Genomic DNA, 24,049 nt, shown 5'->3' with positions numbered 1-24,049 from the left:
ATTGACAATAACAAATCTCCAGTGATCTTTATTTTTTATTTTTTTAAAGATTTTATTTATTTATTTGACAGAGAGAGAGAGAGAGAGAGCACAAGTAGGCAGAGCGGCAGGCAGAGGGAGAGGGAGCCTCTTTTTCGCTGAGCAGGGAGCCCGATGCGGAGCTGGATCCCAGGACCCTGGGATCATGACCTGAGCCGAAGGCAGATGCTTAACGACTGAGCCACCCAGGCGCCCCCCCACCCCAGTGATCTTTAAATATATAAATGTATTGCTGAGGAGCGCCAACAGGAATGTGACTGTGATGGATTGAACATGTGAACATATATGAACATGTGAAAGTCCACACATTAGGTGTCTAATATAATGCTGTGCCTTTTGATTTCTACATGTTTGAGTCACTTACAGATGAATTACAGAAGACTGCACCAAGATGACAAAGAGAGCCCCAAATCCACTAGAGATTGGGAGGGTGGTCAGGAATATTTGTCAATGAGAATATTTTTCAAGCGACCCCACTAGTCCCTTTGTAATTCCAGAATGAAAAACGTTACAATGGCGACATCTGGTGGTCACCGTCTTAACCGAATGACTAAGCATCACCAATAGTGGGACAATCTGAGACGTTGTGTCTCCTTGTGTGATACAATATAGGAAGCATACTGCATCACCTGTGACAAATTCTTGCCAAAAATAACTTGAGGTTAACTGAGCCTTCAGTCCTAGTCCCCAGCTTACAGGAAATGCAAGGGATACAGGAACAGGGTAAATAGCACTATGGGGAGACAGACAATTCCAGAAGGTAGAGCATTTAAAAAAAAAACAAAAAAAAACCCCAAAAAACGAAAAACTGGCCTATTCTCTAAAAAGTCAATATCATGTGGGGGGGGCTGGGAATCAAAGATGTAGGAAAAAAAGTAGGAGGATTGTTCCCAGGATACTACTGATCACTGATTTGTTACTTGAAGTTTCTGATAAAGGTTCACTGTAGCTGATAGGGTCACATTTTTTGGTAGATGAGGTGAAGAACTGCACGGTGCCTACATCTGACAAAATCCCAGAAAGCTACAGGACATTACCAATGAGTTTGAAGTTGAAAGAAACTTCTCTAAACTATCAATTATAAAATTATTGTCACATCAAAAGGTGATCAAAGAGTGTGCAACAAACCTAAAAGTGGGGGGGGGGAGTATTACAGAGATGCGTCAGGCACTTAGTGCAAATACTTTATTTTTCTGCCTTTTGTGATGTTTGAGGTATATTTTAGCTTTGTGAAATTTGTAATTCGTTGTGATTTATTTCCTTATTCTCATTAAGTACTCATTTTTGTGTCTAATTTTGTTTGAGTGATTTTGAAATTCGTTAAGAAGGTCCCCCGAATGATATCAGCTTCGGGCCCCACAAAATTTTGATCTGAATGTGATGTTAGAGAAGGTGCTCTCCCTCTGAGCCTGGGGAGTGGGGAGGGCCGGCGGGGCAGGGGGGCAGGGGCACTAATGAGGCTGGGGAAGTGCACAGAGGGTAAGCCGCAAAAGGTCCTGATGCAAATGGGGCTTTTCTCCTGCAGGAAGCAGGGAGCCAAGAAGAGCCTTAGGGAGACGTGATCAGAACTTCTGTGAGCCCTACAGAGGAAGCTCTGGGATCAGGGAGACCTAGGGCAACCTAATACGAGAGTCCAGGTGAGAAAGGATGAGGACAGATTTTCAACAGCTGGGGATCCAGCCATGAGATGAGCTTTACCCAAACTTCAGGAGAGACTATGGCAAGAAGGGTTGCCTAAAACCTGATAGAATATTCCCCTTTAAAATGTTTATTTAGGGGGCGCCTGGGTGGCTCAGTTGGTTGGGTGACTGCCTTCGGCTCAGGTCATGATCCTGGAGTCCCGGGATCGAGTCCCGCATCGGGCTCCCTGCTCAGCAGGGAGCCTGCTTCTCCCTCTGACCCTCCCCTCTCTCATGTGCTCTCTCTCTCTCTCTCATTCTCTCTCTCAAATAAAATAAAAAATAAAATCTTTAAAAATAAAAAAAAAATAAAAATAAAAAAAAATAAAATGTTTATTTAGGGGTGTCTGGCTGGCTCAGTTGGTTAGGTGTCTACCCTCAGCTCGGGTCCCGATCCCAGGGCCCTGGGATCAAGTCCCGAGTTGGGCTTCCTGCTTAGCGGGGAGCCTGCTTCTCCCTTTGCCTCTGCCTCTCTCTCTCTCTCTCTCTCTCTCATGAATAAATAAATAAATAAAATCTTTTTAACAGTTTCTAACAGTTTTTCATCTGGTGTGCACACATGGGCATTTACTTCATTTCACTTAGAAGCAATATCCTAAAGGTGCCTTAACTCGAGCACCAGACCACGTTTTGGCATGACATCTCGCACACAACTTAAGGGGAAAAAAAAGCGCTCACAGTACAGCTTGTAAATCAAATTCGATCCCGATGTGCGCGTGCGTTTCACACAGTGGACCAGTGTTGCTGCTGCCGCGATCAACCTGGGCCGACTCCCTATTTTATAAAACAAAAATCTAGCATTGTTGGTTTGAAATGCCTTTTTGTCCTGAGATTTCCCCAAATCGCCACTAAGCCATTTAGCGTTTTTTTCCTCAAACACAGAGAAACAGATCTTCATTCTGGTCTCTTTTTTTAAGTAAGCTTTATACCCAACATGGGGCTTGAACTCACGACCCCAAGATCAAGACCCATGCGCTCCACCGGCTGAACCAGCCAGGCGCCCTGAGAAGCCAACTCTCTCAATAGCCACCTTTCCCCACGGTCTACCAAATGAGCCTCAGCCGGCAGCCGCTGTTTGGGGTGGTACAGATTATTATAAAACAATTGCTTGGAGTGGATTATCCGTTACACAGCAGTGTTATGTAACACTTTGATGCAGCAGCTAAACTAATAGGTTTCTGGCCTTTATTTCCCAAATGCCAGAATCCTTAAAGGTTTTGATTAGACATGAGCAAAAGAGAAAGATAAGGAACCCTTGCACAGAAAAGCTGGGGCCTTTTCTGTTGATTCTCAGGTCATGTTTTGTTTTGTTTTTTAAAGATTCTATTGATTTATTTGTCAGAGAGAGAGAGCTCGCACAAGCAGGGGGAGCGGCAGGCAGAGGGAGAGGGAGAAGCAGGCTTCCCACTGAGCAAGGAGCCTGACATGGGGCTCGATCCCAGGACTCTAGCTAGGATCATGACCTGAGCCGAAGGCAGACGCCTAACCGCCTGAGCCACCCAGGCATCCCTCAGGTCGTGTTTTTAAATAAAAAGACTTTTATACTCGTTAACCTGTTAAAATATGAATAGAGACATTGTTCTTTTCAAATATTTGATTGAAAAGTGAGCGCTTATATTTAACAGAATTCATGATGTATAATAATACATTGTGAGATGCTAAATTATATGCCATTTTAACCACGTAGACTACCTCTAGACCGATCAAAACTCTGAGAAATGTTTATATGACCTTATATGGGGGGAGCTTGAATGTTAATAAACACGGGTTTTCTGCGTACCCGCCCCCCTCCCCACCAAATACAGTGGATTCCCATGGGATGTTGTCCGAAGCTGAAAACAGACCATGCTTGTAGGATAGGATGCCCCCGGCTGAGCAGGCTGAGCCCGCTGGTCCAAGACCTCAAAAGCACATGAGAGGCCGGGGTGGCTGCAGGCCAGGGAAGACAAGATCAGAACTTTATGCAAGGAGGGAGGGAGGTCTCTGTCCCTCTCCTGTTTGTACAGAGTGTCCTCATCAATAATGGAGCACTTAATAAAACACACCTTTATACACCAGGGGTTATGTTAAGTCACAAACATAGTCTTAAATCTGAAATTAGGATGTCCACTTCAATATATTCCTCAACATGTTGATGTTCATTGCAAAGCCAGGGCTTCTCCCTTCTCCTAGGGCTGAGGCCACTCTGGCCAACTGCAGACTTCAATGAAGTGCCTTCTCTTTTCCCCCTGCTGCTCCTCCCTCAGATTCCTAAGAGCAGCTCTTGGTCTCTCTGAGCGGAGTGCAAGGAGAGAGAAGTGAGAAGGTTGGCCGATAGGACTTAAGATGGCTTTGCGTTCTTTGGACTTGGCAGGTGGTTAAAGCCGACCCTTCGCTGTGTGGGTTCCCCTGAGAGGTTCTCCTGACTACCAACCACCCCAGTGCTCCTTTGACCTGCTTCTTCCTGTCTATACCCCCATCCCCAGCCAACATCTTCGTATATGTCCCAGAATCTTCCCTGGAAGGCCATTATCTTGGGCAGGATTCTTGTTAATCTGCAACCATTTCTGAGACTCTGTGGGCTTCGCCCTGCCTTTTGCAGGGAATGCAGTTACTTTGCAAGCGCACGCTCCCTACGCCCCGTGGCCACTTCGGCTTTTTCAGCGATGAGTCAGACATTGGTTCCCTGGGTCCCCAACAGCAGAGAACAAGTGTTCAGATCCGTCAGATGGACTGGATCCCCCAAGGAGCCCTTTGCCCTCAGTTCCTCAGAGGTGATCTCTAAGCCCTTAGAATATCCCACTTGATAGGAGTGCTTTTGTTTACCTAGGGACCTTGGGCCACACCAGGCAAGGCTAATAGTGTGATTTATTTATTTTTTTTTTAGGATTTGATTGATTGATTTGTCAGAATGACAGAGAGCACAAGCAGGGGGAGTGGGCAGAGGGAGAAGCAGGCTTCCCGCTGAGCAAGGAGCCCAATGCGGGGCTGAGCCGAAGGCAGATGCTTAACTGACTGAGCGACCTAGGCGCCCCTAACAGTGGGATTTATGATGGAGGTTTGGAGCCATGCAGTATCTGCTCGACCTCCGGGGGGGGGCTGGAGACGAAGGGGCAGCCACACAGGCTCCCAACCATGTCTGCATGATGGAGCTCTAAGAAAAATTCTGAACACCAAGCCTCAGGTGAGCTTCTCTGGCTGACAATACTCCATGCATCTTGTCACACGTTTTTTCCGGAAGAGGAGTGCCACCCAGGGTCCCTGGGGAGAGGACCAGGGCAGGCTCTGCCCTAGGCACGGTTTCCCTTGGCTGACAGCAATCTGTATCCTTCTGCTGTAACAAAGTAGAACTGTGAGTATACCCGTGTTGAGTTCTGCAAGTCTTTTGAGTCAATTATCAAACCCACGGGTCATCTTGGGAACTCCGAAAACTCACCGTTGGTGTCAAAAGTGAGGGTCTTGCAGACGGTCTCCCTTATACTGCAAGGATCTTGCACAAGCAGATGTTCAATAAGTGTTTTTTTAATAAAGGGCAAAATGAAGGAATTTCTATATATACCAACAGAGGAAGTCATGTTACTGACCTCGTGGTGGTGTTTTTTCAAACACAGCGTGATAAAGTTTTGTGTTCACATGACTTGCGTGACAAAATTCGACTTTTTAATGCTGTGGGTTTTCTTCCCAAGTCCCCTTGGACTTTTCTGGTCCCATCTTAAACATATTTCAATTACCACACTACTTCAAAATCCAAATACCAAGCAGTTTTCTGCCTGAAGAGGGGGGAATAAGAGCAATGTTAGAAAGCTCTTTACAGATCACAGGCAGGCTTTGAGGCTGGCCCGGAAGGGAGCTGTACCTCCCTCCAGAGCTTTCCAATGTGGACACCCAGAGGGCAGCAGGCCACGGGAGAGAGTACCCTCCACCCGTAGTTGGCAAGCACTTCATAGTCAGGAGTGACCACTCCGAGAAACCGCAGGGGCACAAAACTGGCACCTGTGGACAAAATGAGGTCTCCTGTCAGGATGAGGCCATGTTATTTGTGACCCCAGAGAAGGATAAAGCCCAGAGATGTAACTTCGAGGACTTCCTCCCTGCTCTCCTTCCTTTGGGGACACCAGGAAAGGCCCTCTCTGTCTCCTTTGGCACCTTTGACCTCAGGGACAGGTTACTTTCCATAGACATTTCAGGGCTGCCGTTTCCTCCCACAATGTTTTCAAGAGTGAACAGCTGTGAGGCAGTTGCCATAGACTGAGATGAGAGAACAGAGTTCGTATGATGATGAGGCCCAGACACGGAGAAAAGAACATTGTATTCCTGATGCCTATCAGCTTCGTGATGGTCTATATGAGTTCTTCCAGGAGGCAATTCCGCCTCAGAAATCACCACAGAAATACTGGCTATATTATCCAAGACCTGGGATCACTGCCCTTTCAACTTTCAGGTCCCCAATCAAGTGATATAGTTTTGAACAGATCTCCTTGGGCAATGCAAAATTTTACTTCAGATTCTCAGACTCTCTTTCCAAGAATTCTCACTTCAATCCCAGAAATTTAAAGTCATCTTCCATTTTCAAGCTTCCCCGGTGTGTCAGTTCTTCATTAATGTAATCCATATATTAGGTGGTTCCTCCTCGCCCTTGAAGTTCCAGAGAACACTGGCTTGTACCCCCTTCTGCAGTCTACAGAAGTCCAAAGCTTTCTCAACATTCCCTCCAAGTTCTCAGGGGGTACGTCCTCAAATTCACTCAACTTCCAGCCTCCTTGTGGGCTACTTCTCTCTGCTCAGCTTCTTCTCCAATTTTCACAGAATTCCCATGTTCACAATTTTAAGTGTTTTATGTGTTCTCAAAAATGTGGGGCAAGTTCAGTCATGGAAGCAACCTCACATTGAACTTGACATATCACCATTCTCAAAGATATCCTTTCAACTACCAACCACACAAAACACCCCATCTAATCATACCATCTCTCTTCATCCTTCCCTCTCCAACCTGTCCCAACACATTGCATTCTTTCTGGCAGCAGAACAATTTAATCATCCTACTTTGTTGCCCTGGTTCTTGTTCTTGAGTCCCATTCTCTACCAATCAGTTTATCAAGACATTTTTCTAAACAAAAGACAGTTCTCTGCTTGAAAAGAATCCTGTGTAAGCAATTAAAGGGTTTTTAATTCATTTTATGAAGAACTCTTTGGGCACTATTGGGTTCAATCACCCAATCCACGATTATCCCTGCAGACCACTCATTCATGGACATGGACACTGTTTTACACTGCGTTCCATACTGGGCTCCCTGGAGACAGACTCTGAAACAGTCTGTAGAAGGTCTGTCAAGGAATGTTCTTGGAGGTACCCCTGTGAGGAAATCATGAAGGCAGGATTGGGCAGAAGCAGTAGGATTGCAATGGGATTGCAACTGACACCATAGCTCTGGACCTGTGCTTCCTGGGAATGATGTGGAAATCTGGGCAGAACAGTTCATGTGCCAAGTGCAGTTACCAGGGAGAGACACAGCTGTGGGCCCACAATGTCTGATATTCTCAGCGACTGGGATTAGATGCATTGGCCCTAAAGAAGGGATCTGAGTAAATTCTACAATACCCACTGAGCTTACCTCTTCACCTCTCAGACGCATCTAGGGATGACTTCATAATTCTGGTTGGCTTGGTTTGCTGGGAAACTTACAAGAGAAGGGTTAGTGAGATAAACTACAGACCCCCCACTGCCACAGCTAAACTGAGGGCATAAATGACCCTCATCACCCCATCTCCACCTCCCATTACATATTCCCCTCAGCGCCTCTGTTGGTCTGTGTGACTTACCTGGTGAGGTGACCCAGACCATCATCCCTAGAGTGTCTGTGCCTAAATCTACTATGTCTTTCTCAGGCTACGGCTACTGCCCTTGTCCATTTACCATTAAAACTGGGTATGGGAATACCAAGAGGCCCTCCATGGATCTTTTGAGCACCAAACATATTCTTCCCTGCCCCACTGAGTAGCAGTAGCCCTAATTACTCCTGAATTTCCTTTTTGGCCTGCTGTTCTCTTGACACATGAGGCTGGGAGTGCCTAAGCAAGCATCATAGCTTAAAGTTCAATGGAATTCTTCCTATGTTCCCTGATGGAAGCAGTCCCTTCTAGACCAGCAGAGCTAATGCTACAGGGATGGGGAACATAAATTCCCCAAGAGGGTCACTTGAAGTGATGGTACATGGGGCCATTTCTACTCCCAACTTTTAGTTCCCAGACCCATGTATTCTGTACCATATAATGGTCATTGATTTAGGGTGTGGATATGGTACCTCATCCTTATGGGGTGTTAACTCTAAACTGAGATCTTGGCTGGTCTTATAAAGACTATTCTACTGCTCTACCAGGCTGGTGGCCCCTAGGTGATGAAAAATATGATAGAACTAGTGGATCCCATGACCATGCACCAACTACTTGGTTTGCTGTTTTCATGCTTGTTTTGCTGTAAAGTGGGACCCTTAGCTTTGATCCCTTGCTGATACCAAACAGTTGATAAGGTCTCAGATCGTGCTGCTGGCTGAGACCCCACATCGGGGAAGAAAAACCCACATAAAGAACATGTATTGATCCTGGTCAAGGTGATAGCTGCCCCTTCTAGTGTGCAAGGGACACATTGCAGTCAAGTCGCCATCAAGTGGCTAGTTTCCTTGGGGATAATGCTCGATCAGGTGCTCAGTGTTGGTCTCTGCTGCTGACGGGCTGGACTTTCAACAGAAGCAACATTCCTACCTTGGAAAACTTACATGACCAGCTACACCTCCCAGATATTTTCCGCTGGGAGGATTTCTCACTGCTCTCTCGTAGTACCACACCTGAGAAAGATACCCGTGCAGCAGCAGACCCTTGGCTTGTGTGGCCATATCAAACTGACACATTTGTGAACCAAGCCCAACTTTCTTTTCTCCTTCATCAGCTGTCATAAGAAATCCCTCATGCAGCTGGTGTGGGAGAGGCACTGGATGACATGGGATCTGGGCCACCCGCTCGAGCAGCTTGCTGGTGCCCTCTGGCCCTACTTGTGCCCTATCCCGATGTACCACTTTCATCTTGTGACGGATTGCCCTGAGCCCACCCAACCTTAGAGTTTGCTAGTCTGAAAGAAAATAGCTTATGATGGATAGTTCTGGTTGTGTGATCATCTGATGTCTCTTGATCAGATGCCCCCTCTCTACCAGGGCTCAGTAAGACGCCAGAAACTGCTTTCTGCACGGTGTATAGATTTCTGCTATAGGCGGCATGGACTTTCTCCAGTAAGTACAATATCCACTACCGTTCTCCTTCACGGCACTTGGAATTTGGGTAGTTCAACAGAGGTTTAATTGTATTTCTCTCTCTGGCCTGGGTTATATTTTAACCCCAGAAGTCAGAAATTATTCTTCCTTTTCTTTCTTTCTTTTTTTTGTCATTGATAGTTGGTCATTGCATATTTTATGTTCAGGTAACTTCATCACTACTATTACACTTCTAAGCTTCTCCCCACTAGTCCAAACAGCCAAATTGCCTTACCCTGTGGTTAGGAATTTTCACCAGAATGTCTTTGCCCCTTGTGTGGACTTCAGGACCATGCTTTAAGTAAGCTCTGTAAATTCCCATGGGAAAAGCCTTCCAGGTACAATGGTATTGAGCATTCCTTAAATACGTGCTGAACTATGTATCTTATATTAATTTTCCTCTGAGCTGGTAAGATTATTGGGTTCTTTATGTACACTCTTTCTGAATGATCAGCTTTGTTCCCATGGTTTCTACCACCAGTATGCCAAATCTTAAATCCATCACCATGACCACCCTAGGGTCTCAAAGTATACTAGTTATAACTCCTTTATTCATGACCAATCTTTTTTAGGAAATCACAAATCTGATAGGCTAGAGTGCTATATAGTTTACTTTTGCACTTCACACTACTAATGAGGCTGGCCATTTGCTTAACATTCTGAAGGTGAAAATGACTTCTTCCTATTTGAACGGTCTCTTCTTGTCATTTGCCCATTGTAGCAGAAGCTGTGACGCACTATCCAGCTCGCTCTTTCAGGACACTGATGCCCTCAGACGCTAAGGGGGCTGATGGCTGGCAGCCGGCTGCTGAGTCCCCTCTGGGAACTGGCTTCAGCTGAGGAGAGCTGCCTGGCCCAAAGTCGCACACCCTTCTCCAGGGCAGCCTGAACCCTGTGGCTGATCAATGTTGTGGGGAGGTGAATGTAAAGGCTTAGTGTCCTCGCCTCAAGGTGGGACGACTCTGAAGGATCATTCTAGCTCCCCATAAGGTCCGCTGAGGCCTTATTGCAACTGCATTGCAACTCACCTCCACCCTCTGACTGCTCCCTCTTTCCCCCACCCCCATGGCAACGGTCCCCACAGCAGTCCATGATAAACCTCCCGCACACAAATCTCTACCTCCGAGTCTGCTACAAGGGAACCCAATGTAGGCACTCATTCTTAAAAGCTGAGAATGTTTGTCTTAATGATTAAAAAAAAAAAAACTTAAAGAAAACAATTAGCCCTAAATGTTATATAGGTCAAATTGTTTCTCAATTCATTATTTTCTTCTGCAGAACAAGGAAAGCTATCTTGATACCTAGGTGAGCTAGAAGAACAAAGAAGATACACCACTCTGAGGTAGGAAGGGATAAAGGGGGTAGAAGCACCCATGTGCGTGTAGGGTGACTTAGTGGGGGACAGGATGAATAACGAGCTTCATGTGTCCATCTGGGTCTAGCTTTCAGCTTTGCTCCTATGAGCTGGGAGATTTATGTAAAAGACTTTAATAAATGTAGTCAATGTTAACTGGATGATTTAAGACTGTTGGACATTGGGTGAGTGGTCTGTGGAGAAGGTAATGATGGGGAACCCCCCCATAAAGCACTTGCAACAAACACTACACAAGATGTGAATGAAAAAGTTGTACTCATACAGCATGTGCTTTCTCTGAGCTTTAGATGGGTCTCGTTTTGGGCAACTCTTATGGAAGGAGTGGTACGAAGGACCCCCCCCTACAATGTGACAGATTTTAGTCTATTGACATGCACCCTAAACCTACCTGCAGCCTCAACTGCCTCTCAGTCCCCAACATACGAGGTCTCAGAGTTCTGCTCCTTAGCCTAAGACCCACATGTATTCCTCTCCCAAACCCAGACTCAACACACACGCACACACACACACACACACACACCTTTCCCTGGCCTTGACAGTGGTGTGCAGGTACCCCACCTGGCCAGCTCTCCCTGATCTTCAGAAATAATTGCTCCTCCCTTATCCTTTATAATGGGACTGTCCTCACCTTCCTTCCCCATCTTGCTCTTCTGAGCTAAGATATGATATGGAAGAGATTGTTGGCCCCAACTGGCGTCACTTGCCAACTCCTGAACTGGGGGTTCCTGTGTCTGATCCCTTCTCTAAGGACAAAATTGGCACTCCAGTGTCTTGGTCCTCAGAAGTAGTAAGGTGGTGAGAGATGGATCCCTACCTTCCTACCTCTAAAGAGAAACTGAGGCCTCAGCTAAAAATGGTTGAGGTCCAAAGATACCAAAATAGGGCCATAGAAGCCTGGGGTTTGGGATAAAGAGGGACCGTGTGCTAACAGGGAATTTGGGAGAGAATTCCCACATTGAGAGAAGTGAGCCGGCGGGAGGGAACATCTGTTTGCCCTCTGAGCCCAAACCCCATAGAAAGTCTAGGCTTGGGAAGTTTGAGAAAACTTACCTCATATAATATTTTCCCAAGACATGTTCAGTGAAAAAGTATTTATCTTTGAGTAGTTTAAAAGCTCAAAACTATCCAGAACACAAGATGTTCTCCCTTAGGATGCCTTCTTCCCACGTAATACCTCATCTGCGTCTGGCCCATCGTACCCTTTGCCCTGTGGCTTCCTCTTCCCTGTAGAATCTTTTTTTTTTTTTTTTTTTTTAAGATTTTTATTTATTTATTTGACAGAGAGAGAGATAGTCAGAGCAGGAACACAAGCAGGGCGGTGGGAGAGGGAGAAGCAGGTTCCCCACTGAGCAGTGAGCCCGATGCGGGGCTCGATCCCAGGACCCCGGGATCATGACCTGAGCCAAAGGCAGATGCTTAACCGACTGAGCCACCCAGGTGCCCCCCCCGTAGAATCTTGATCCATTACTTGTTCCCTCACCATCTTAAATCTTCAACCGGTTCCTTTCCAATGGCTCTCTTCCCTCTGTCCCAAACCCTCCCCAGTAATCATGCTTGAAGGCCAGGGACACCATGTTGCAGAACTCCACGAGGCACCATTGACATCGTGGTCTCTGTGAATGGTGCCTCCTGGAGCTGAGCGAGGCACACGGCAGAAGACATCAACAGTGAGGGGACAGTGAGGGTGGGGAAAGGCGCATCTCCTCTGGTCACTAGGTGGCGCTCACGCAGTTTCCAACTACACAATGTGACGGCGGATCAGAGATTGACGACAGCAATTCGGTGAGTTTATTACCACTTTTTAAGTCAAGTAAACTTCTATTACAAGGACCCTGGGATTATAGACTCAGAGTCTTTTAAAAAGAACTTTGAGTTTGCATATCCTCAGCTTTAAACATCTGCAGTAGAAGCAGTGTAATTCCTACCAACACAGCTCATCAGCTGTTGGGTCGTTTGTTCATGCATTCGTTCAAGAAGCATTTACTGAGCACCTACTCTGTACCAGGCACTGTGCTCCCTAATGAGGCTTCAGGTGAGGATAAAAAAGAAAAAAAGCATGATCTCTGCACTCATGGACCTTGCAGGCACTAATCAAAAAATCATACAAATACCATTAAATTGTAACAGCGGAAAGAAGTGCATGCAGGTGAGAGGTACATGATGCTCCGAGAACATCTAATAGCCCAAGACAGGAAGTTCGAGGGAGGCTTCCTCGAGAATGGATGGCTGAATTAACATCTGAAGGGAGAGTAGGCATTGATGAGAGAAAATGGAAGCTGAATGTCCTAAGCAGAGATAAAAGCCTGTTCAAGGCCCCGTGGGCAGTTTGAGGAGGCAAATGGTGAAGACCAGTGTGGGTGGGCCACTGTGAGCGAAGGAGAGTGTCCAGTGAGGGGGGGCACAGGAGAGGGAGGAGGGCCAGACCCAGTAAGCCTTCCAGGCCATGATATAGATTGGGGTCTTTATTCCAAGGATAATTGGAAATCACTGAAAGGTAATAAGTAGGGAAATGATTTGATCACATCAGTGCTTTACAAAAAGAACCTTGGCTGCAGCGTGACTGGGGTACTGGAGGGAGGGGCCTCAGTGACGTGGGAAATAATTTATGAGATTATTGTAGTAAGTGGGAGAGAGAAGCTGGTGACTTGGACTGAGGTAGGTTTGGAAAGCTCTATTAGGAATTCTTGCCTTTGATGGAAGCAAACCTTAGAGCCAGAGGCCCCAGCTCTTTCTTCTGGGATCACAAGGGAACAAGTCAGCTCCTATCAACATGGCAGTCCTTTAAGTAGATTAAGGAACGCACTGTTCCTTTTCCCTCTACCCCATCTTGCCCTCGTCACTTAGTCCTCCTTTCTTCCTGTTTAAAAAGCATGATTCTTCTGACAGGTCCTCAAATGTCCTGAATAGTCACTCACCATCCTCACTGTTCTTTTTGGAACAGTCTCCATTGGCCAATAAAGACCAAATCCCTCAATGAGCCAAAGCTTCTGGAGATTATCATGAACACAAAAGATGGGACTGACATGGTAAGCCCTGATTACAGTATGGAAACAAACAAGAAAGAGCTAAACCTACAACCTGGCAGCAGCTAGAAAATTATAAATTAATATCTGACTCCTCTGTCGGGCTGACAATAATAGAAATTAATAGTTATTGAGACTATGTTGAACATATTACATGCATTAATTCATTTAGTCCTCGCGACAACCCTTAGGGTAGGTCCTAATATTATTCCCATTTTACCTATGAGAAAAATAAGGTATGAGAGATTAAAATCACATGGTCAGTAAGCATTAGAGCCAGGACTCAGGGACTAGCCTGACTTCAGGGCCTGTGCTCTGAGCCACCACACTAACCTGCCTTCCCGGGCAAGGAAAATTATCTTCAAACTAGGAAGGGAAAAATAAATGTGATTAAAAAAGGAATTAGAACCCGATATGTCTTAGAGACGAAGATAACCAGAGAATTCAGAATTACTTGATTAAATTCTAATCTAAAGCCCAGATGAAAAATATTTTAAGACACTGAAAGAAGGGTCAGATATACACCCAAAATAACAAGTCAGTCATCTTTAAGAAACATTGGAAGATGGCTAGAGATGCTCAAGGAATTAAAAAGACAAATTTCCAGAGCAGAGAAAGGATCACTTTTAGGAAATTGACTTACTTTATATTTCTCTCCATCTTACCTCACTTCCGTATTAGTATCTTTTATCATTGCCCTGGAAGTGCCAAATGGCTTTAGCGGAGGCTTTGAAATTCTAGCTCTTTTAACTAATCACCCACTCATTTCTCACAAATATTTATTGAGTATCTGCTACAAGCCACACAGACTACGTGGTGCTGGAGAGTCGAAACAGACAGGGTTCCCATCCTCGAGGGACTTTCTAGTGAGTAGTATTGTTACCGATTTAATAATCACAAAAATGTACGCCTAATCATAAACTGAGTCATAAATTTAATGTACTGTAACTATTTAAGAAATTGGTCCCAGAGAGGTTTCTAGTTTTTTTGGTGAAAAGCCAGACTGTAAATGGCTCTTCTATTATATTATTTTGATGAAATTTATACAATGGAAAACTGTATTTAAAATCTTTCAATGACTTAAAAGTTCGAGCATAGTCTTACAGTAAGATTATGCCTAAAATTAGAATAAAAATTAAGATTATAAAATTATGTTACATAAATCATTGGATTTATGTAAATTAATGTAAATTAAAAACCTTAATTTAAGAAATGAAATTGAAGCATGTGCTGTATAAGTCCATTTTTTTAAAAACTTATTGAGATACAAGTCGTATACCATAAAATTCATCCTTGTAAATGGTACAATGTAGTGGATTTTAATATATTCACAAGGTTCCACAACCACCACCATTAATTCCAGAGTATTTCATCACCCAAAAAAGAAACACCACGCCCCTCAGTACCCTTCCTATTACTACTTCCCCATAGTCCCTGGCAACCACGAATCTACTTTCTGTCTTTATGGATTTGCCTAATCCAGATATTGCATATAAATGGAATTACAGGAAATGAGACCTTTTGTGTCTGACTTCTTTCACTTAGAATGTTTTCAACGTTCATCCCTGTCGTGGCATGTATGAGCACTTCATTGCTTTTTATGGTGGAATACTATTCTCTTGTATGGATATACCATATTTTATCTGTTTATCTGCTCATCAGCTGATGGACATTTGGGTCGTTTCCATTTTTTTGGCTATTACAAATAATGCTGCTATGAACATTCATGTTCAAGTTTTTGTGTGGACACAGGTTTTCAATCTTCTTGGGTCTATACCTAGGAGTAGAATTGCTGGAAGATATGGTAAGTCTATGTTTAACCTTTTCTTTTTTTTTAAAGATTTTATTTATTTATTTGACAGAGAGAGACACAGCAAGAGAGGGAACACAAGCAGGAGGAGTGGGAGAGGGAGAAGCAGGCTTCCCACCGAGCGGGGAGCCCAATGCGGAGCTCAATCCCAGGACCCTGGGATCATGACCTGAGCAGAAGGCAGATGCTTAACGACTGAGCCACCCAGGCGCCCCTATAGCACAAAAGTTTCTGGCCTGGATGAATTCCAATTGGCCAGTGAGTTTTGAGCAGAAGTAGTGGATGTCACTTCCTGGGCCAACCATTTAATTACCAGTGCAAGAATCTCTAGAACTCTCTTTAAATGGTGACCAGAGTGTTTGAGTTGGTGGTGACCCTGAAGGATTACAGTGAACAGATCCCTCCTGTTAATCCATGATAGAAATGTAGCCTGAGCGAGAAATAAATCTTGGTCATTTTAAACCACTGAGATTTGGGGATTATTTGTTACCACAACATAACCAAGCCTATCATGACTGATGCACATGTCTTTTGTAAATTCATTAGTTGTCGGAATATTATCAAATAAGAATCATCAGACTTTTAAAAATAAGTTTAAGGGGTGCCTGGGTGGCTCAGTTGGTTAAGCGACTGCCTTCGGCTCAGGTCATGATCCTGGAGTCCTGGGATCGAGTCCCACATCGGGCTCCCGGCTCGGCGGGGAGCCTGCTTCTCCCTCTGACCCTATCCCCTCTCATGCTGTTTCTCTCTCTCTCTCTCTCTCTCAAATAAATACATAAATAAAATCTTTAAAAAAATAAAAATAAGTTTAAGTTACATGAATTTAAAATCCTAGTTTTATGAACTATTGAGCACTTTATATTTCTTCCCATATTCAGTCAAGAATTTCATATAGGCATTTCATGATATGGGAAAATGCCCTTGATGTTTGAACTGAGAATAAAAGCTTTTAAATTTAAAGACAAAGTGCTAGAATATTGACAGTGGTCATGTCTCTCTGTTGGATTGGATTTTTATTTTTTCTTCAGAGCTCGCCTGTATTTTAAACATTTACTTTTATAATTTTATACTCACAAAATAATATTCACTTATTTAAAACATGTTTCTACATTAGAAATGGCATTTGTATGTTTATTATTGGAAGAAAATCTGGCATGAACGATGTCAACCACTCCGTATACTTTTATCTCGCCATCTAACATTTATAGAAAATCATGACATGAATGTTTACCCCATAATCAACAGAATATATCTTCTACCACGTTTAAGTGATCAGCCAAAGGACACAATTTTACATGCACAAGGTATCAGTGCAATGGACCACACTAATTTCATATTCTTCATTGAATTTCTGGATTCAAGAGTTAGGTAATAAAATCACAAACATTGTTTATGTCCAATGAGCCACAAACTACCTTTATTCTACAAGAGCCCAGATACTTTAAGATACAATATGGCTTTTATCTCCAGATGGTGGATGGATATATGCATTACCTCTCCTTCCTCGCAAAATATTACTGAATGCAGAGGGAATATAAATACACGTAAATAAGAATAACTCCATCGAGTCAAAGGCAAACAGGATAGGTGCCATCAGTGAACCAGAATGATCAAGGAACATCTGGAAAATGCTGAGGAGATAGAATCAGATTGGAGGCAAAATCCACGGAACAGAGAAGTCCCCAAATGCAAGCCAGTCGAAAGAAGAGAGAGAGAGCGAGAGAACACTGTTCTCCCTCATGAAAGGGAAGTCATGTGGAATAAACTCTCACTTCAGTATATGACGACACAACCTAAATATTCAAAACATTAACTTGATTTCTGGAAGGGGAAGCAGATGCACATTATTTTCTCCTTGGCCCTTCTGTGATTCTGCAGGTTTCACAATATCTACATGTGGGAAATGCCCTGGACTGTTTCATTTCTTCCTCTGGACGAGCTTCAGCCTTTCCCATAGGGTTTGTGTCTCCCTGAAATCAGAGAGTGATTATGTGCCTAGCTCGACTCGGCGAATCACAGAGGTGTTTCCGGGCGTGAACATGTCTCTCCACGATCTACTTTTCCTGTTTCATGAAGCAAAATCTGACTGATAAAAATGATAGTGCAAGCAAGCAAATACTGAGTCAGGGTGACTCATATACACATATATTTCAGGTTTAAAATAGTAGGAATGCTGCCCTTTTTTCCTTGCTTTCTATCCTCCCTAAATTACACAGCACGGTTGTTGAGACAGGCTTAAGTACTTAGGAACAGAAATTTTTTATTCTCATTTTTAAATTTTTTTTTAACATTGTGAGGATTTGCACTTTGAGGTACCTGATCATGTGTTGGGTGAGGATTGTAGCTCAGAGCCCCACTCCCTAAATTAGGGAACTTGGAGTGTCCATCAGCACCTGAAAAGGGGGATCTTTCACCCTAGTGAATCCCTGTGGTGAGGAGCCTGAAGGGAGGGAATGGTGGAGTAAACTTTTGGCTGAGACAGTGAGAAGCACAAATGTGTATCTGTTGAGAGCTGTTATATCCCGACCAAGAAAAACCAAGAAGAGCTGTTCAGCTGAGATTCATGTGATCCCAAAGACTCCTTCGCCAGAAAGGTTTCCTGGTGTATTATTATATGAGGAGCTGCCCGAAGGTAACGAGACAGGAAATACAGAAATATGGTCTATAGCTCCTCGCTGTACCTCCAGCCCCATGGCGAAGCTTTCAATAAATCAGGGCTTGGAGAAATAGCAGGGTTCTGAGCTGACCTTTGTAGATTTTATTTAGCGGTGACAATTGGTCCAAAGGGTAGTGCTGATGAAGCTAAGAGTGTCATCCCAAAGGATATTGAACTTGACCCCAGGGTCACATGCTACTCTGCTGTAAATACATGCAAAGGGGCCAGGGGGTTGAGTTTCGTGTGCGCACCATGGCTGCTGGATGGGAGGGCGAGTAGTGCAATGGGAGGTCTGAGTCACGGAACTTAAAGACCAGTCTTTACTAACCGAGCACTTTGGGCCTCAGCTTCTTCAGGAGGCTGGTCGAAAATAATAACTAACATTTAACTTTCTTCTCTCTAAAAATCTGAACCCATGAGCTCCCTAGATAACAAGGGTTAACGTAGTATGATATTTATTCACTTATTTAACAAACACTGATTACATGCTTCCAGGTGCCAGACAATGTGTTGGGCTCTGGGGCTTTGGTGGCAACAAGACTATGGTCCCAGCCCTCACTGATTTTACAGCCCAATGGCACCAAATACATGAATCAAATTTAGCACCAAAACAACTGCAAAAATCAGAACTGTGACAAGAAGAGGAGTTATATGGTGTTAAGAGACCCAATAATGGGGGAGGAGTGGAATGACCTAGCTAGAAAAGTCAGGGAATGCTTTCCTGAGGAAGTGGGACTTGAGCTGAGACCCAAAGGATGAGTAGATGGTAGCTAGGCAAAACCAGGACATTAGCAGGTTCTAGATAGAAAAAACAGCATGGGCAAAGGCCTGTGGTAGGAGGAGCAAAGAACATTTGAGGACTAGAAAGCCAATATGGCTGGAGTTGAAGGGAGAATAAGAAGCAATAAGAAGGGAGCATGGTACAGGATGAAAGCGGCAAAGTAGGTAATGACCACACTATGCAAGCCTGGCAGACCACAGTGAGGGGATTTGGCTTTAGAAGAGGTTGTGTCTTTTGTAGACAGCAATCTGGTTTCAGTACTGGAGAGGAATGAAAATGGATACAGATAAACCAATTAGTAGTTTAGTGTGGGGGTCAAGCAGGAGATGATACTTCGAAGTGGGGTACTGCTCTGAAAATGAAAAGAAGTGGATGGATTCCAAAGACATTTAAGAGATGACATCAACATGCTTTGGTAAGGGATTGCATGAAGAAGGTTAGAGAGAGAAAGACATCAAGGATACCTTTCGTGTTACAGCTTAGACATCTGGATGGATGGTGGTGCTTTCACACTGACAGGGAGCCCTGGAAGGGGGGGAGGAGGAGACTATGAGTTTGGTCTTATGTTGAAAAGATATGCAGTAGGTAGTTGGTGTGTCTGGATTGGAGACAACTTAATAAGTCATCTACATATAAATGGTAGTTCAAGTCCCATGTGTGGACAAGATTGTTTAGAGGAGAGACTGAGAGGAAAGCCCATGACAGAGGCCTGAGGAATTCCAATTTTAAAGACTGGTTAGAGTCTGAGGAGTCTCCAAAGGTGAAAGAGAAGAGTGGTCAGAGAGGACAGAGATATGCAAAGGGGCCATGATGTTACCTAAACAAGAGAATAAACTCAGAGGTTTAGGGAAGAGGTCAGAATGCTCTATGGCTGCTCAGAGTCAAGTAGGATGGCGTGGGATGACTGATGACCTCTGAAAATCCATTTCCTGACATGACAGAGCTGGAAATAGAACAGAAATGGTAGAAGGGCTTGAAAGTCTGAAGAGAACAGCGAAGGTCTGAACTGGTAATTTTGGAGAATGAAAGGCTGAGGGTTGCTGGAGAGACAACGCAGGACCGCCGGCTGGTTCTGAGGGCTCATTTGAGATTGGAGTCAGTAAATGTCTCATTAAAACCTGCCCTATGGTGACACTTCCCCCAACAGTCCCTGTTACTTGTGCGCCAGCAGGGAACTGGGTTCGTCCAGGGTTGATGTGCATCGAAAAGACAGAAGCACCAGAGAGTCTGGTCTATTATGAAGGGTGTTGTTGAAATAATGTCCCAGGAAATCAAAGTTAAGGAGTAGAGGAAGAGAAGAGAAGGAAAAGGCTATGGTTTGGAAAATCGTACATTAGTAGAGAGGTACATGGGTCCTGACTGGATCAAAGAATCACGAAAGTGGAAGTAGTTGAACCAGCAACACTGAAGAAGAGGAGCATGTGGTCAGAGTGGGACGTCTGGGCGGATGACGTTGGAGGTGGTACAGCTACAGCTGATGAGCAGACCCGGGATCCAGGGGAGCTGGTGGCTGAAGAAGGTGCAAGGTCACTAGAGATGAGAGGCTGTGGGTTTGACTCCATTGAATCTCTTCCTTTTGGACTTGATTGAAAACCTAAATCAAACCGGCAATTAAAAAGGCAAAAAGCTGAGGGGTAGTTTAGCCCCAGGCATTACACATGTGATGTCCTCAGGATCTGACCCCTCTTTCAGCCCTGCTCTCCTCTGCTGGGGTTCCCATCTCAGGCGAGCTCTTCTCTCGTGGTTGTAAAACTGCTGCCAGCACCAGGCTTTCATTCTCACCCGTCTGACACCAGCAGACGAGAATAATCAGCTCTTCCCTAACTATTTAAGCCAAAGTCCTGGGCCTCGTTCTTCTTGGTCTCCACTTGGGTCACATTTCCATCTCTAAGCCAATCACTGTGAGCCCAAGGCACTTGCTGTGACTGGCCAGAGCTGAGTCTCAGATCCCCATGGAGCGGCTCAATGGGGTGTTGTTACTAGAAGAAGAGTTAATGTATCCTGACCAGCAAAACCAGCAGACGTCTTTTTTCTTCTACGGTGTTGAGCAGGTTGTTTGAGATGCCGTTCAGGTTGGTAGCAGAGCTTGGGGTGGAGAGGAATCCAGCGTCTGTGATGAAAGGGGAGGCATGGCCAGGCATAAGTGACCTCACGTGTGACACAGAACTTGGAGTGTTAGTACAAGTGCCTTTTGATAACTCTGCAGGCTGAAACATCCTTGAGGGCAAAAAGGATTTTGCAAACCTGGCACCTACTAGTGGGCTTGATACTCAAAGAATGCTTGTAAATAAATAGATGGATGGTTGCATGGGTGGATGCATGGGTGCATAGATAACGAATGAACAAATGAAGCACTGAGTTTGAAAATGTCTTCAACAGGAAGAGGCTCACAGTATTTGATGAAAAGTGTTCAACAAAGAAGCCCATTTTTTAATTAATTAATTTATTTTAAAGATTTTATTTATTTATTTGACAGAGAGAGACACAGCAAGAGAGGGAACACAGCAGGGGGAGTGGGAGAGGGAGAAGTAGACTCCCCACTGAGCAGGGAGCCCGATGCGGGGCTCGATCCCAGGACCCCGGGATCATGACCTGAACTGAAGGCAGACGCTTAACCGACTGAGCCACCCAGGAGCCCCAAGAAGCCCATTTTTAAAATGTCTCTCTTCTATTCAATTGCATCAGAAATGGAGCACCGTGAACATAACAGAGACCCCAAAGTCACACAGCCCCAGGTGTGAATTCTGGCTCTGCGCGAGCTTGCACAAATGATTAGCTACCCTCAGTCTCCATTTCCTCGTCTATAAAATTGGGCAGCATGACAGTGCCACCTCCAGGGTGGGGGGGCCGGAAGGCCAGTGAGACAATCTCCCAAGAGGTGGCACTCATTATGTGGATACATTTATTGTAGACGGGGCCCAGCTCTCAGCCTGACGGTATAAAAACCTCCGTTTCACCAGCACATGGAGAAGCAGCCATTTCCAGACAGAGGCCCGCGTGAACCAACTTAGAAAGGCAGATAGATAAACCAGAATGCCAACTTATTAATTTACCATAAGAAATTATTTGGAGTAGGGGCGCCTGGGTAGCTTAGTTGGTTGAATGTCTGATTTCAGCTCAGGTCATGATCCCAGGGTCTTGGATCCAGCCCCATGTTGGGCTCCCTGCTCAGTGGGGAGTCTGCTTGTCTCTCTGCTCCTCCCTTGCTTGTGCTCTCTCTCTGTCTCTCAAATAAATAAATAAAATCTTTTAAAAAAGTATTTGGAGTAACCATTCAAATAACTAGCACATTTCTCCCTGTGTGCAGCTATATTTGGGAAGTAAAATTGTAACTAGAGGATTACTTGAGGTCATGCAAGAGGACTGGGGCTTCCTCTTGCGGGTAGCGATGGACTGGCTGCTGGGAAACCCTTCAAAGACAGGGGCTGGATGGCCACTGACAAGGCTTATCTCTGCCTCCTGGGATGAGTCCGTACATCTTCACTTTGTTCCACTGCACACTGATGTCTCTGAGGGCATCCTACTTCCCTCATTTGCAATGTCTTGGGGAAAGACTGAACTCGGCCCCTGAAATATTAACAACAAAGAGAATAACCCCTCCCTCATCAGCGCAGCCTGCTGGGCAGCTGCGAGGGTCTCTCTGGCCCTCAAGATCTGGGTCAACAGCTTAACTCCCCCGAGTCCATAGGCTGTGAAAGTCCTAAGCCAGTCCCAGATTCCAGCAAATCCCCGGGAGTTTGTGTCCTTGTGGTATCCACCTCCTCCTATTTACTCACGACTACTGCTCAGCATTGTGTCAACACAGACGGGAACCACAGCTTCTTCACCGATTTCCCTGGAAAAATTGCACTCACACAAAACATTCTTTCCCTCCCCTCCCCCACACCCCTTCTCTCCCGCCCCACCTCCAGAGCATCAGACAAGTTCCTCTCCTTGACTCACCCCCGGAGCTTCCACTCCCTCTCTGGAGCCTCCTCTGCAGCTGAAGCCCAGGCCTAGGGATTTCACCTTCTAACTGATCCCGGGTATTTTCCCAACAAACACGGTTCCTTTCTAAGATGAATTTTTGAGCCCTCCATTAAGAAAATAAAAATATTTCCTACTTGATTGTAAAGTGCCTGGGATATACATTTGGTAAATAAACTTCCATCCGTTCCTTTGTTGCTCTCCATTTGTGTAATACACTGTTGATCAACAATAATTTCATCATGACTAAGGTGTTTCTGCTCCTCTCCACATTCCTGTGCTGGTTGAGAGGGTACCCTCAAGTAAGAGTCCCTGTCGAGTGTATTTTTCCCATAGCTATAGACTTGCAAAGACTAGTACCTAATACTGGCTCCCCAACTTACTAGCTGCGTGGTCTTGTGCAAATTACTTAACCTCTCTGGCCCCAGTTTCTCCAACCATAAAATGGGGTGATAGACCAGCTGATGGACTTCTTGGGAGAACTGCATTCATTCATTCCTGCAAAGTGCTAAGTATACAGTAAGGGCTCAGTAAATGTTAGCTGCTCCATTTTTTTTTTTTTTAAGTCTTTTTCTCCTCAAATAGTGTGACTTTATCAATCTAAAAGATGAGCGAGTTTAGGGGCGCCTGGGTGGCTCAGTCGTTAAGCATCTGCCTTCGGATCAGGTCATGATCCCAGGGATCGAGCCCCACATCAAGCCCCACATCGGGCTCCCTGCTCAGCAGGAAGTCCGCTTCTTCCTCTCCCACTCCCCCTGCTTGTGTTCCCTCTCTCGCTGTGTCTCACTCTGTCAAATAAATGAATAAAATCTTTAAAAAATAAATAAATAAAAGATGAGCGAGTTTAACTTTTGCACTTGAATAGAGCCAACCTTGAGCTAGAGACAAAGGTGGCAGGGTAAGTGTTCAACTTGGCTCAAGGGCCATACCCTGCCAGTAGCCTAGGCCACAGAGGATGGCCAGGCACTAACTGAGCTGGAGCCTGCAGTCGGAGATGGAGGGGGTCTCGGGAACAGGATGAAAATATAATCCAAAGCAGAGTAGCCTAAACCGGGAGAGATACTGACTGCCCTGGGTCTAGTTCATTTCTGGGCCAGAGGAGTCAGGTCCAAGGCTGGAGGGTCCCAGGGCTGGCTGGCTAGCATCATGATGACCCAGCTCCCACTAGATCTGTCCTAGATCTGGTGGAAATCTCTCAGAGGCCCCTCAAATTTCCCTACTTTCACAAGAGGACAGGAAGCACTGAGACAACAGGGAGGATCAAGTCTACCCTCTAGTGCCTACAACCCCAAGAATAGACAGACCCCTTAATTAAGTGGCCAGAATGGTCCATACAGTTTAGGCTGTCGTTCTCATGGCCACATCTGACTGCTGAATACCATCTTCTCCCCAAAACCTCCCCAGCCCCAGGAGCCTCTGCACCTCACAGGAACAGACTGG

This window comes from Phoca vitulina, unplaced genomic scaffold, assembly GCF_004348235.1.
Source record: "Phoca vitulina isolate PV1807 unplaced genomic scaffold, GSC_HSeal_1.0 scaffold21, whole genome shotgun sequence".
Lineage (NCBI taxonomy): Eukaryota > Metazoa > Chordata > Mammalia > Carnivora > Phocidae > Phoca > Phoca vitulina.
The sequence above is the reverse complement of the archived record's forward strand: the minus strand, read 5'-3'. Positions refer to the sequence as shown.